The sequence below is a fragment of the Pygocentrus nattereri genome, chromosome 26 (assembly GCF_015220715.1).
Source record: "Pygocentrus nattereri isolate fPygNat1 chromosome 26, fPygNat1.pri, whole genome shotgun sequence".
NCBI classification, from domain to species: domain Eukaryota; kingdom Metazoa; phylum Chordata; class Actinopteri; order Characiformes; family Serrasalmidae; genus Pygocentrus; species Pygocentrus nattereri.
In genome coordinates, this window is record NC_051236.1 from 11,010,645 (window position 1) to 11,026,391 (window position 15,747).

Consider the following 15,747-nt stretch of genomic DNA (forward strand, 5'->3'; position numbering starts at 1 on the left):
ATTCAGGTGTCATCAACACAGATGGTTTGAATTTACTTTTGAGGGCTATTCGTTTGTAATCTAAGCTTGATAAATGAGGCATCATTCTGAATGCTTCCATATGTGAGCAGTGATTTGAAAATGGGTATGTAGCCTATGCTACACTGATTGAATCTCTGCAACTTAAAAGTTCAGATTGCAGCCTACTTTTTCGCCTGATCATTTCAATAAAGCAGAATCTGGAACTGTTAGGCCGGGGCTTTGTAAACAAAGGTAAGACGTGGCTCATCTGACTGAGGGAGGATTGTAATTTAAGTGTTCTCTTTCATCTTAGGTGAAATTAAATGGTTGCTGCATTGTCCAAATAGGTTTATCATGGTCAGTGATTTAACAGAGGACAACACTGGTAATTGATTGTGTGTTGAGGCCTGAAACGTATGCTCTTGAAAAAGAAAAAGGGAAAAAAATGTAGCATGAAAGCGCCGAGAGTGAGCGGAATGCTCAAAACATTGGAAGAGAAATATGAATTTTTGCCTCATCTGCCTCCCAATCTGTTTCTTTTAGCACCAAGTGACTTTTATGAAAAATCTCTCAAACAGAAATGATCTGGAAGAGCAATAATGTCCAGCACTAATTTAATACCTTATTACCATAAGCTTAGCGCAACGCATGCATAATAAATTTGTTGTATCGCGCCCGACTCAGGCATACGGTTGGAACAGGATTGTGGGTCCTGAAACGGCAGCCCCATTTGCATGATATGATGTGAGAGTTGAATGAATTGGAGGATTATGTGGAACACTGTCTTCCTTCCCAGGCCCATTGTACTGAGGAGAAGTATCACATACCCACAGATGGTTAGGAATTTGGAACCAACCAAAGAGAAAATCATGAAGAAAAAAAATGGTTTAAAAGAGGAGAGGAATGAGAGAGAAAAAAACCCAGAAAACATCAAAGAGTGTGCAGTTTCTAATTTTCATTTTTAAAGTATAGGGAAATATCAGCAGATTTCTTTTTTTTTTTAATTCTGGAGGAAAACGAGCTGTAGTTTTATGGCAAAGCAGAGCTTCGAGGGTCAAGCTGAAGCCATTTGAAGTTATTCTAGTTTCACCAGGTTGCACAGCACACACGTACGTCACATACTGAGCAAACACAGAACATCTACCAACGATATTCTGAAGATACACTGATATCTGGGAAGGCTGCCAAACTACAAGCTCATACTGAAAGCATACATGAACCACACCTCATGCAATGTTTGTCACACAAAGGAGCTGTGGTCTTTCTTGCATTATTTGGTTCACACCTTTGTAGTTACAAACCTAAAAAACAGCCACATGTTTCAAAACAAAATATTTTCGCAGGCTCTTCTCAGAGCCTATTGTTCTTTGGCAAAACCGCAGGAGATAACCATGTTTTCAAATGTCTGAATCCTGTCAGGTCCCACTTTTGCTTTAATTGCAATCGTCTGTGTTAACTGTAGAGAACAGAACGAGCTATGTTCTAGATCTTCTGGTCCACTGGAAGATGATGAGTGAGCAACTTCCCTTACAGTAATTGTGTTCACTTTAAAGTTAGTAGGTCAGAATGTGTAGGAGTGCTCGGCAAAGCTTAATATTTGTCAGAAAACCATACCAGTCAGAGGTTACTCGCCTTTTATACAACAAATATATGCAGGAGATGAATGCATTTGGCTGCAGAAATGCTCATATAGAGTGCTTGCAAACGTTGCTGAAATACAATGAGGCAATCCAAGTAGTGGTTTAACTAAACAGCGCTAAATTTGTTTGCCAAAACATGTTAATTTGACACGACAGCTATTTTAACCTTCATCCTCTTGTGTTCTACCATGGAGATGTCCAAAAGCACTTAAAGTCTGGGGATGTGGGATTAGTGGAAAGTAACGTTGATTGATTGTGAAGCGCAGGACAGGCCAGAAGTTGTGTGAATACGAGCCTGTTACTGAACCTGACACGTTTAAGCACACTTCATTCCTCTTTTAAAGGTCACCCTGACTGTTGAGTAACCACCAGTCAAGTTTCAGTCTTACCAACTAGCACAGCCAAAGATGCTAACAGAGCGCTAGACCATGAAATGAAAATGCTTTGAACAATCCGTGTTTGAATGTGTTTCATATATAGATATGTAGATGTGCAATGCATGTTTTAGCGAATTGTGCTGAGACAAAGAAATTGGTCATAGACCTTTTAACATAAAGAACGGGTTTGTTTTGTTAGCCAATATAAGTAGGTGCATATTTATATCCAACACTGTGCAAAAGTCAGAGTCCATCCCTTAATTTAATTTACAGTCAAGTACAAGTTATGTGTTTTAGTGTCAGTAAAAAGAGGAAAAAAAATATTTAATAAAATGACAATCTTATATCTTTATTTTTAGTGTGTCCACTTCTTACCTTTATTACAGGTTTCATTCATTTCAGGCGACACAATTAAGCAGAACATTTGCACCAAGACACCAAAACTAGACATCTGAGATGTAAATTGGTCTTTGGGATAACCTGCATTGTGAGAAGCAGAAAATGCAGCCAACTTTCGAGAGTGAACTTTCTCATTTTTTCAGTAACAGCTTTTTGAAAGCTATACATCCTTTAAGACCCATTGAGTTGTCTTCTCACAGTGGAAAGGCGGACTGAAACATCTGATTTGAGTTTTTTTCAGATCTGAAGCAAAAGTGGAGCTTGATTTTCTCCTCTCTCTGCTGTGGAAAGTTTTTGTGGGGACAGAACTTGCATGCTTGATAGAAATCATGTTTTCTCAGTTTCTCTGTTTTTTCACTTAGTGGGTATCTTATATCTAATCTGCTCAGAAATGTCTTCTTTTTAGATGCATACAAGAAAAAGGTGAGTTTGAATAGTTGTTTGTGTGAATGTTAGTGTCTCTTTTAAGGAGAACAATCTCAGTGACTTCTCTGAGAACAGCTTTTGTTGGGAAGACACAGCTGTAACTGGTGGTTTTTAAGATTAGAAGGATGGAGTAAAAGTCGAGTGTATATAGAGTGTATCATACTTAGCGCTGATGGACTTTGTATAACTTTCTGATAAACATACATTTCCTGCTTTTCTCCTGACTCAGAAAAACTAATAATTTTGACTTAATGGCTGTTTTGACTGAAATTTTAATTTAAAAGGGTGGTATCTGCCTGCACTGTACTGTATATCATATGACAATATTTGTTAAGTCGCAAATTTTTGGGGCAGTCATGGGCTGGAGCTTAGGGAACTGGCCCTATGACCGGAAGGTTGCCAATTCAATCCCCAGTGTCGACAACATATGACTGAGGTGTCCTTGAGCAAGACACCTAACCCCCAGTTGCTCCCCGGGCGCAGTGGATAGGGCTGCCCACCGCTCGGGGCAAGTGTGCTCACAGCCCCCTAGTTTGTGTGTCTATTCACTAGTCTGTATGTGGTGTTTCACTTCACGGATGGGTTAAATGCGGAGGTGGAATTTCCCCATTTGTGGGATTAATAAAGTATCACTTAGCTTAAATGACAAAGGGAAATACATAAAAGAATGAAACATATTGTTATATTATTCTGATTCTAGGAACAGAAACACTGCTGGAATTATTATTGTCTTTATTGTTGTTGTTCAATTAAGGCTATTAAATATAAATAATATATATACCTCCCTTTCCCCAGCCACTTCCACCAGCTCTCCAAGGGGGATTCCGAGGCGCTACCAGGCCAGCTGGGCGATATAGTCGCGCCGGCGTGTCCTGGGTCTTCCCCGGGGTCTCCTCCTAGGTGGACTCGCCTGTGACACCTCCCGAGGGAGGCGTCCAGGAGGCATCCTAACCAGATGCCCGAACCACCTCAGCTGGCTCCTCTCGACATGAAGAAGCAGCGGCTCTACTCCGAGTTCCTCCTGGATGACTGAACTTCTCACCCTATCTCTAAGGGAGAGTCCAGACACCCTGCGGAGGAAACTCATTTCGGCCGCTTGTATTCACGATCTTATTCTTTCGGTCATTACCCAAAGCTCATGACCATAGGTGAGGGTGGGAACGTAGATCGACCGGTAAATCGAGAGCCTTGCCTTATGGCTCAGCTCTTTCTTTACCACAACAGTCCGGTAAAGAGCCCGCATCACTGCTGACCCAGCACCAATCTGCCTGTCAATCTCCCGCTCCCTTGTACCATCACTCGTGAACAAGACCCCAAGATACTTGAACTCCTCCACTTGAGGCAAGAGCCTATCCCCGACCCAGAGAGGGCTCTCCACCCTTTTCCGCCTGAGAACCATGGTCTCAGATTTAGAGGTACTGATTCTCATCCCAGCCGCTTCACACTCGGCTGCAAACCGATCCAGCGAAAACTGAAGTTCGCGGCCTGATGTCCCCAATAGGACCACATCATCTGCAAACAGCAGCGATGTGACCCTGAGGTCACCAAACCGGACACCCTCCATCCCTTGACTGCGCCTAGAAATTCTATCCATAAAAATTATGAATAGAATCGGTGACAAAGGGCAGCCCTGACGGAGTCCAACTCTCACTGGGAACGAGTCTGACTTACTGCCGGCTATGCGAACCAAACTCCAGCTTTGTTTGTACAGGGCCTGAATGGCTCGTAGCAAAGAGCCATGTACCCCGTACTCCCAAAGCACCTCCCACAGAATACCCCGGGGAACACAGTCGAATGCCTTCTCCAGATCCACAAAGCACATGTGGACTGGTTGGGCAAACTCCCATGAACCCTCCAGAATCCTGGAGAGGGTGAAGAGTTGGTCCAGTGTTCCACGACCAGGGCGGAACCCGCACTGTTCCTCCTGGATCCGAGGTTCGACTATAAGCCGGACTCTCTTCTCCAGTACCCCTGCATAGACCTTGCCAGGGAGGCTGAGGAGTGTGATTCCCCTGTAGTTGGAACACACCCTCCGGTCCCCTTTTTTAAAAAGAGGCACCACCACCCCAGTCTGCCAATCCAGTGGCACCGCCCCCGATGTCCACGCAATGTTGAAAAGGCGTGTCAGCCAAGACAGCCCCACAACATCCAGAGCCTTGAGGAACTCAGGGCGGATCTCATCCACCCCTGGAGCCTTGCCACCAAGGAGCTTCTTAACTACCTTAGCGACTTTGGCCTCAGTAATGGACAAGCCTATTCCCATGTCCCCAGACTCAGCCTCCTCACTGGAGAACGTGTCGGTGGGATTGAGAAGGTCCTCAAAGTATTCCTTCCACCGCCCAATGACGTCTTCAGTCAAAGTCAGCAGCACACCATCTCCACTATATACAGTGCTAGTGGCACACTGCTTTCCCCTTCTGAGTCGCCTGACGGTTTGCCAGAATCTTTTCGGAGCCGACTTAAAGTCACTTTCCAAGGCCTCACCAAACTCCTCCCATACACGGGTTTTTGCCTTGGCGACAACTGAAGCCGCAGATCGCTTGGCCTGTCGATACCTGCCAGCTGCCTCTGGTGTCCCACAGGCCAACCATGCCCGGTAGGACTCCTTCTTCAGCTTGACGGCATCTCTCACCTGGGGTGTCCACCACCGGGTTCGAGGATTACCGCCCCGACAGGCACCAACTACCTTACGGCCACAGCTACAGTCAGCCGCTTCAGCAATGGAGGAACGGAACATGGCCCATTCTGAGTCAATGTCCCCCACCTCCCCCGATATCTGGTCAAAGTACTGATGGAGATGTGAGTTGAAGATCAATCTGACAGGTTCTTCTGCTAGACGTTCCCAGCAAACCCTCACTATACGTTTGGGCTTGCCTGGTCTGACCGGCATCTTCCCCCACCACCTGATCCAACTCACCACCAGGTGGTGATCAGTTGACAGCTCAGCTCCTCTCTTTACCCGAGTGCCCAAAACACATTGCCGCAAGTCCGATGACACGACTACAAAGTCAATCATTGAACTGCGGCCTAGGGTGTCCTGGTGCAATGTGCACTTATGGACATCCTTGTGTTCAAACATGGTGTTCGTGATGGACAAACTGTGGTTTGCACAGAAGTCCAAAAACTGAACACCACTCGGGTTCAGATCAGAGAGGCCATTCCTCCCAATCACACCCCTCCAGGTCTCACTGTCATTGCCCACGTGAGCATTGAAGTCCCCCAGTAGGACAATAGAGTCTCCAGGAGGAGCATTTTCAAGCACCCTTCCCAAGGACTCTAAGAAGGCTGGGTACTCTGAACTGCTGTTCGGTGCATAAGCACAGACAACAGTCAGGACCCGTTCCCCAACCCGAAGGCGTAGGGAAGCTACCCTCTCGTCCACCGGAGAAAACCCCAACATACAGGCACCGAGTCGAGGGGCTATGAGAAAGCCCACACCTGCCCGCCGCCTCTCACCATGGGCAACTCCAGAAAAGAATAAAGTCCAGCCCCTCTCAAGGAGATTGGACCCAGAGCCCAAGCTGTGTGTTGAGGTGAGCCCGACTATATCTAGCCGGTATCTCTCAACCTCGCGCACCAACTCAGGCTCCTTCCCCGCCAGTGAGGTAACGTTCCAAGTTCCAAAAGCTAGTTTCAGCAACCGAGGATCAGAACGCCAAGGCCCACACCTTCGGACACTGCCCGATCCACAACGCACCGAACCCCTACTACTGCCCCTCCCATTGGTGGTGGGTCGATGGGAGGGATATATATATATATAAAACCATCATCCCATCCTTTTGAATTCACTCCAGAACTGTTCATCTTAAGTTTCTAAAATGTGTTTTTTGGTGCTGAAAAATGAATACATTGTATTGGCTGTTTTGACTAGAAGTTAAATAATCAAAAGGGTGGTCTCTGCCTTTTGCACAATATTGTATGAACTTATTTTTCACAATTAGCAGTCATAGAGTTATTCTTATATTTTCTTTTTTTTATTCTCTTAAGAGTATATATGGTGAATGGAGGAACAGCAAAGTAAGAATTTCATTGTACAGTGCAACTGCCTGTTCTGCTGTGCACATGACAATAAAACTCTTGAATCTTGAATCTTGAATAACGCTAATTCTGGAATTCACTCATTATGCAACATATATTCCACAATATAAACACTACACATTAGTCCTATTTAGCACCGCTTTTTGGCACTTTGTCATTTGTTCCATTTAAAAAGTGCACATTATTCAGCATCATTACTGCTGTATGTATGAAGACCGACCTGCTCTGAGGCAACATAATAAAAAGAGAAATTGTCACACATTTGTTCAGAGCTGAATGCATTGTCAAACTAAGTAGGATAAAGCCCAGAGTCCAAGCCTATAGCTTCTCCATCTAGCCTTCTGCCATTTTGTGTCATATTTTATTTAATTGTCTACTTCAAGGCCAATCAAGTGTGGAGCAGGCCGCTAAAATTAGGCAAAGATGAGTCACTCTTGAAATCATCCTCTAAAGGTTACCTGATTCCAAAGAGCAGTAATTGCATTGGAAAGCCTATTAGCTCTGATGGCGTCTGTGATCGTAGCAAATGAAGAAAAAAAAAGAAAGAAAAAAAAAGGAGCACTCTCGTGTTGTTTTATGTGCTTTTAGGCTGAGGGATAATGCATATGAGTGTTATGAGTAAACCTTGTTGCTATTTCCGTTGGGGGCAGAAACGTTCGGCTGCCTTGTCATGATGTGATCTTTCTTAACAATGCTAGTTTCGTACGCTGGCTAACGTGATGGCTGTTAATGTTATGGAGTTTGGCATATTTGACCCTGTCAAGCAACCTAGTTGAGGAGCAACCGGACTACTAAATCTCAGACCATGAGAGGAATAAATGACATGCATGCCCTTTTGAACTGCCTTGATAAATGTCTGATAATTGACTGTCTAATTGTGCTAAATGATAATGATAATAGGCTCACCATTATGAATAGGAGTCTAAAACCATGTCACAGACAGTTTTGATTATGTTAAACAATATGGGAACTACCAAATGGAAAAAACAAACAAATAAACAAACAATAATTCATTACTACGATCTCCAAATTAAGTTGGAGAACAGATTCAGGTTGCGTTCCCATGTAGAGACACTGCGAAGGCACGTGAATTGCATTTGAATTTTCTAATGCTTTCTCAAATGGTAGCTCTCTTACACCAAAGTGATGTTTTTTGGTACCATGTGCAAAACCCCTTCGCCTAAAATACTACAATCGCTCCTTATCATGGAGAGGGGGGAGTAGGAGGGGGGGTTGCTGCAAAGATATCAAGAGCGATGTTATTTTTCATCAGTCTCGGCCACGGCTCACTTTCATTGTCACAGAAAATGAGAAGCTTGCCGCAACGCTGCGGAGAAGGGGGGAAGGCCTGAGTGTGGAATAAAGGTACGTAGATTCCCCATGCATTATTCAGCAGCCAGGCCCTGTTTATATGTGCTGTTGATTTGTGCTGGCTGAAATGAGGGAAGAGACAGCGAGAGAGAGAGACAGCGAGAGAGAGAGAGAGAGAGAGAGAGAGAGTGTGAGTGTGTGTGTGTGTGTGTGTGAGAGAGAGAGAGAGAGAGAGAGAGAAGTGATGCATATTCTCAGAATCTTTGTCACCTCTCTCATGCTATGTATTTTTAGAGATCCTGACTGGGTTTGTTTGTTTGCATTCATTTGTCTGTGAGCAACAAACAGCAGTGCACACAGGAGATGAAATTTGATGTGAAGTCTGTCATGACGGGAAAGTACAAGCGATTGTAATGATTATGATATGTATAATTCACCTCATTTCACCATCCAACATGTATTAGCCCCAGATTAAAGGGTTGGCTACACTGGGGGCACCAAAACTTTTGCATTGGGTGTCAGTTGTGGGCAAAAAAGACAAAACCCTGTATATATAGGATGGAAGGTACATAGGTTTCAAATCAAGTTCTTAAAAATTTATTTGATAACAATATAGTACATAATAATATTACAATGCACTGCATTTTTGTACTTAAATACTTCCAAAAAATAATATAAAAAAATATAATAATAATGAGACCTGTCCAGGGTGTATCCTGCCTTCCGCCCGATGACTGCTGGGATAGGCTCCAGCATCCCCCCACGACCCTTACGGAGAAGTGGCTTAGAAAATGGATGGATGGATGGATAATAATGATGAAACTATAACATAAAAATGTTTGTTCTCTCAGTGGTTGAGGGAGCAGTGCCAGGTGGTCTAAATCAAAAGTCTTCATGGCCTAAGTTTAGCCCACAGGCCCCACGTTGGGTGGCCCTGGTCTACACCACATAAATCAACAACATTTCATGTGAGAAACATTCATGAATTCTCACAAATCTAAGCTAATTTTACTCACCAATTACTGTACTGTTGTATAATCCCCTGCAATGATTTGATCACAAGTCATTTCCTTATAAGTTTCATTTGTAATATGAGTTTCATTTATGGAAAATAGAAAGACATATGAGCGTGTGGACAGTCCACGGTCACACATTGGTGACACTGAGTTTCCACCCCTGCTATGACATTTAGATGTGGCCACAGAAGAAAAAGGTGCTTGTTCTAGTAAAAAGAGACAAAAAAGATGCCAAAGATATTAAGAAAAAGTTGGTGTTTGGTGAGAAAGGGGGGGGGTTTCCCTTCAATGACAGGTCAGAGAGAGATACAGAGAGAGAAAGAAAATGAGAGAGAGAGCGAGAGAGAGCGAGAGAGAGAGAGAGAGAGAGAGAGAGAGAGAGAGAGAGAGAGAGAGAGAGAGAGAGAGAGAGAGAGAGAGAGAGAGAGAGAGAGACAGACATACACAGAGAGAGAGATACAGAGAAAGAGCATGCGGTGGTGTGGGAGAAATGAAGCAGTTTCGTAATGTTTCAATGTTGAAAACCCGTGGCCTTCACGTGTGTAACTATCTGCTGAGTAAAATGCAAACGTGCTGCATACCTCTCAGTTCCCACCAGCACTTTCAGTACCAAAAGATTTAGCATGAAACTTGTCACTGATTCTCCAACAAGCACATAGAAGCTCATGAAATAGCTCTTTCATATTTTATTAGTAATTCAATTTTACATTAAAGTAGCTGATAATAAGTTTCTAAATAATTCAATTGGCAAAGCAGTTAGAAGCATATCACAGTTATATCACGCCGAAGTCTTGTAACTCCATTTTTCTTTCGTTACAGTCATATACCAATGTCATAATATCCCAAATTGTTAATATCTCCTCTACAAATCTAAAAATCTATCTTTGATTCAGCATTTTAATGCAGTTTCTATTTACCTTCTGAGTTTAAAATATCAGGAAAAAACAAAATATAAAATGTGGCATAACTTTTGCTTATGTTAAATTCAGAAATTGTGCAATGATGCATTAATATGTGCAGAATTTGTTCTCTGTGTGGATATGTTAATTTGTTTTCACTTACATAATCAATGAAACGTACTTGCACCAGGGGTGCCCAAACTTTTGCATTTTACAACTGAAATTTTCCTGATGAATGGGCCAATAGAAAGGCAAAATTGCTTGGAACTCAATCTCAGTATATTAAATGTACATATAAAAGGTAAGAACATTTTTTCTTCTGGTATAAAGTTTTAGAGATGAGATTTTGATGTCAATATTCCTGAAATTATTGAATGGACATTCTGGTCAAAATGAAAAATGTAACCACTGCTACCTCTGTGTAAACATACCTACTCTTCTCATGTCGCAGAGTCCCTAGTCCCTAGTCCCTAGAGCAAGATTTCCAGGTTTAAAGGCTAGGAAAACCCCTTTCTGATGATGTATCTTGGAGGTCAAAGAAAATGTTGATATACTACAACAGCTTTGAGGTTTTTTCATTTATTCACTATGTGCTTCCCTTTTATTTGTCATGATGTTCAGCCAGTCATGACAAATGTTGGGGCTTGTCCGGGATACATACAAGACAGTATGTATTATTTAATCCCTTCAATAAAGAAAAGGGTTTAACGACTTACTATGCTAGCACCACAAAAGTATTAATTGGCCTCCAGATAAGTGGCTGGCAGCGAGAATGGTGTTAGGTATTTGCGTAATGCATGCTGGGTATTGTAGTGAGAGAACACTTAAGGATAAGACAACACATTTACATTTATGACATTTGGGAGACACTCTTATACACAGGTAGTTGAAGGTAGTATTAGGAGTCTTGCCCAAGGACTCTTAGTATAGTGTAGAGTGTTTACCCAGGTGGGGAACTGAACCCCAGTCTCCAGTCAACACAAAACTGATGCCATGCCATGTGTACATTGCACATCCATATCTTCACTGTGTATATTTCTTTATTTTCTTTATTTATTATTTGACTGCTGCTTCTATTGCCTTATTGCTTCATGTGAGCAGGCAGTTATCCAAGCATTTCACTGTTAGTTGTACCGCATATGACTATGTATATGACAAATAAAACTTTGAACTTTGATACAAAATTGTGATTTCCTAGAAACCAATGAAGCTGAGAGATGCAGTTGCGCTATATAATACCACCTTACATAAGAAATGACAAAATGTAGGCTGAAGTATTAGTCTTAGAAGGGCATTAGTAATTAGGTAATACATAAATGGATGTTTACAAAAGGTCTCTATGCATACTTTTTTTTTTTTTTTTTACAGAAATTACATTTAATCAAAAACATTTTCTTGTCACTATTTTCACCACTAGCACAGTGGTAAGTCAGTGCTTGGTAATGGTTGTCATACAACAGTGGAAGAAGTCCACGTTCCTCTCTGTATCTACAATGACCTTTCAAGTAATGATAACCACACAAAACAAAGTGTAAGTGAAATCACTGATGAATTATGGATGATCGGAAAGGCTTTCAGAAAAGCTTTATGGCTGAATTAAATTCGCTATATAAACAGAATTGTGTGCGCTCCGTCATTCCGCTAATATTTAAAGTGGAAGTTTAAATATAGTCCTATGGAATGAATGGTTGCATTTAGAGATCTGATAAATATTGCATGCATAATGCACGGATTAGGGACCTCTGTGTGTCTTTGAGTTGCACTTGGAAGAGGACTGGACTCTGTTGTATAATTCAAGGTCATGTGCATGAATTGCATTTTATTCTATATATTCCATCTATTCTCTTTATTAAATGTAGGCTGGGATATTTTATTCATCACTGTATCTGTACGTGCTTGTGCAAAGATATAGGTTGTGCCTGTGTGCATGCGTGCATGCACGTGTTTTAATGATCGGTACAGCACATATGGTTTAAATGATGACAGTTCTGAAGTGGAAATGTTGTAAACATCAGTTTGGCTATGACTAGGCTCATTCTAGGCCTTTTCTGCTCCACTTTGACTCTGCTTTTGATCTTGAGGGGAGCAAAAAAGCTCTGTGCTAAAGCACCCCTTCTATTTTCTGTCTTCTCTCTCTAGTTCACTGTAAATGTGTTTGTTTTCATTTCGCTCTGTCTCTGAGCAAGTGTAGCATTGTATTATTTATGCCCCCTGGAGCTTTAACTGTCTTACTTCTCACTAAAAGTCGCGCTCGACCCTCTTAGCACTTCCAAAACAACAACAGCAGCTTTGAGACAACACAAGTAATTAGAGAACGACAAGCACCACTCCACAGGGTAGTTATTGGGAATAAAAAAAGCATACTGTCATTTGAGAGAGGTAGGAGTCCTTGTGGCTGTGGCAGGAGCTGAGTTCGGTCTTTCTAACAGTGTTGCCCCCTGTTTACGTGTCAAGGCATTATCAACCTCCCCGGTTGGCTGTTGCTGCACCCTGAAGTCCTTTAATGCTGATTTAGGTGACAGCTGCTGTTTAACCCACCACATGGCTGCTTGTCATTAGCAGGTAGAAAATCCAGCTTGAAACGCACTTACATATGCATCCCAAACTGACTGCTTAAACAGCACTTTGGTGGCATGCAAATGACTATATTGCCTATTAATGATTGTACAATCTACTAAGCATGCAGTGATTCAACTTTTTCTCTCTGCTACGAATTCCAGCAACCCACCAAAATAAAGCAACCTCTCTAAAGAAGTTCAGGGACTGGCTAATGGTTACGTGTTGCAGTTACCCTGGTGAGGAAGTAAGGTTTTTGAGGCTAAAGTGTGTCAGTGTCAGCTGAGTGGGAGGAACCACCCACCTCACCTGAAGATCCCTGGGCAACCCAAGGGCTGACTCTGTAGAAAAAACAGCCTAAGACTTGAGATGAGAAACTGTTCAAAAGGGAGGGTAAATAGAGGCACAATACAGAACATAACAATTCCTGGATCATTTGATGAAGGACTAGGGTGCTCCTCTGCTCCACCACATGTCCTGCTGCTAGATCCCACTACTGCATCCACACAAGAAGCCATCTCTTAAAGATTTGCTCCTGCTTATGTTTAAGGATCTCAGTGAACAAAGTGAGCCCCTCCAGTGGATGGAGCATGTAGTGTTAAGGTGTAGTGTCTGAATGCACCCAAACCAGTCTTAACATCTCCTAATACTAATTCCAATATTTGAACTACCAGTACCAGTGCTCTAGCCCTCTAGCTGAAGCCCTAGTTTCATAGTAGCAAAGAATAAAACATAAATAAGGATCTGTCACATCTACCAGAGATGCAATCTGTATCAGTTATGGATGTACACAGGTACTCAAAAACAGATCAAGATCTCAGGGTCACTATTTGGATATGTATTATGTTTCATTCCGGGAAGATGGAAAAAAATATTTGAGCACTGTGTGACTCTACTTCACATGTCCCATGAGCCCTGGTGGTAGACTCTATTATTATAGTCCAGAACAGTCCATCTAGCCATAATTTAGCCACTGTTGTCTCTACATTTCTGTAGTACTAGATGTATGGATTACGCTAGAGCACACAAATATAAGTGATGAGGAGGGTTGACACAATTACAAAAAACTACACTAATAACTAAATAACTAACTAATAACTACCCCAAAACTCCCCATGGTGGTGTGGCCCATAGCGGACACCACACAACTCCCCAAGGGTTGGCTGCCCTTGTGACCCACACAGTCTGAACAGTCTCTGAAGTGTGTGGAGTCCTGGCCTATCCACTTTCCTGGGCAGCGCAAGTACTGCAGAGTGCCTGCTCCTTGACAGTGGGAGCCCCCAGTCCTCTCTTGGCACACCAGCTCCTCAGCATACCCTGATCTAGGTGAGCTGTCATACTCTGACTCTTGGGGATCCATCGCTGTCCACTGCAAAAATCTTCAATTGTCCCATCTCCAAGCATTTCCTTCTTGAGGTCGAGCACAGCCCTAGTTTCTGTGAGGAAATCCAACTCGAGTGTGCATGCATCCTGTATAGGTGCGAGCTAGAACTTGGCTTAGGCCCCCCACCATGACCGTGAGCTGCCTTCTCCCTCTCAGGTCAACTCAGCTGCTGGTAACGGATTTGAGTTGGATGGTCATCATTTCCCAGTTGTCAGGTGTACCCCACTCATCTACAGTAGCTGTTGATCTTCCTGGCTGGCTAAGGTTTGCATCATTTACTGTGTGATGTCCCTGCTTCCTGCACCACCACCACACGAGTTGCTTGGGGGCTGCTCAGCACATCGTCTCTTCTTCACACTCCTCTGCTATGTAGCACTGTGTTGCTCACCACAGCATCTCAATGCTGAGGATGAGCTCTGGGTTCTCTACCTCAATGGTAGATGCTTGAAGGATGGCCGGTGCAGCGGGCTGAGCATGCCTTCACAGCTCCCCTGGCAGCAGTGTGTTCAGGAAGTGTACCAGGGCCAATTCCTTCTGAACAGCCTTCTTGAACGCTGGATATGCCTGTCAAACCTTTGTGCTCAACTCTGTCAGCAGCATGTCTATCTGTTTTCCCTTTAGGCTCTGTCTCTTTGGGAGCAGCCGCCTGATGGACTGGGAAGCAACCACCGTCCTTAAGTCGTTAACTTAAGTCCATCACCAAGTTGACTTGAAGGGGGACACGATACATGAGGAGGTTAGATAAACACACTCAATAAATCCCACCCTCCTTGGACATAATTACAATAAACAATACAACTATACTAATAGCTAAACAACAACAAACATCCCTTTTAAGCTCCCCACAGCAGTGCGGCCTTGTGGTGGACCCCACAATATTATACTGTGCCACTAAGAAACAAGAGCACACTGGACATGTTATGGATGCGTCACATCCATTTGTTGCATGGTATGTTCTTTGCCCGTTAGCCTCTAAGCCTCTACATAATTTTCAACTGAAGTCTGTTTGTGATGTTTTGTTTTTTGCTTTTCCTCGTCTGCAGCTAACCAATTGTCTGTTCATTAATGGTTAGAGATGCTCAAATATCAAAATTAATCAGAATGCACATTCCCAGCATCAGTGCCAGGGCGGATCCAGTATATTGGATCAGTGCACGACTACAATCTATGTCTGTGTCAATTCAAGTGCACTCCTGCATTAGATTACTCTGGCAACATAACAAGATGTACTGATATGATTGCATATATACAAGATTATCTTAGAGATGAAATAAACAAATATAGACTGGAGTACATTATGGAGAAAATATACAATGAACATTCTTTAATGATAGCATAGCATCTCTTTCCTCTGGAACGCAATGAATGTCAGACAATGACATTGTGTTATTAAGCAATCAGCAACAAAGTAATACAGAGCACAGCAGCACAAGAGGAGTATTGTCATTGAGATAACATTCCTCTTTCGTACAATGAACTGCTATTTCTCTTTTTTCACTACTAGGCTTCTGAAAAGCTATTTTGTGGGTGTGTGTCTTTCTGTGGCAGGCTACAGCTTGCACTATATAAAGCCACAAACTGATATATCAAATCGTCAAATGATCAGTCAGACCTTAAGGATAAAGAACAATACGTTCTTAGTATGGAAAAATGTAGATATGAATGATGGTAATGTTTGAAGACAATACGACAGTGTGCAAA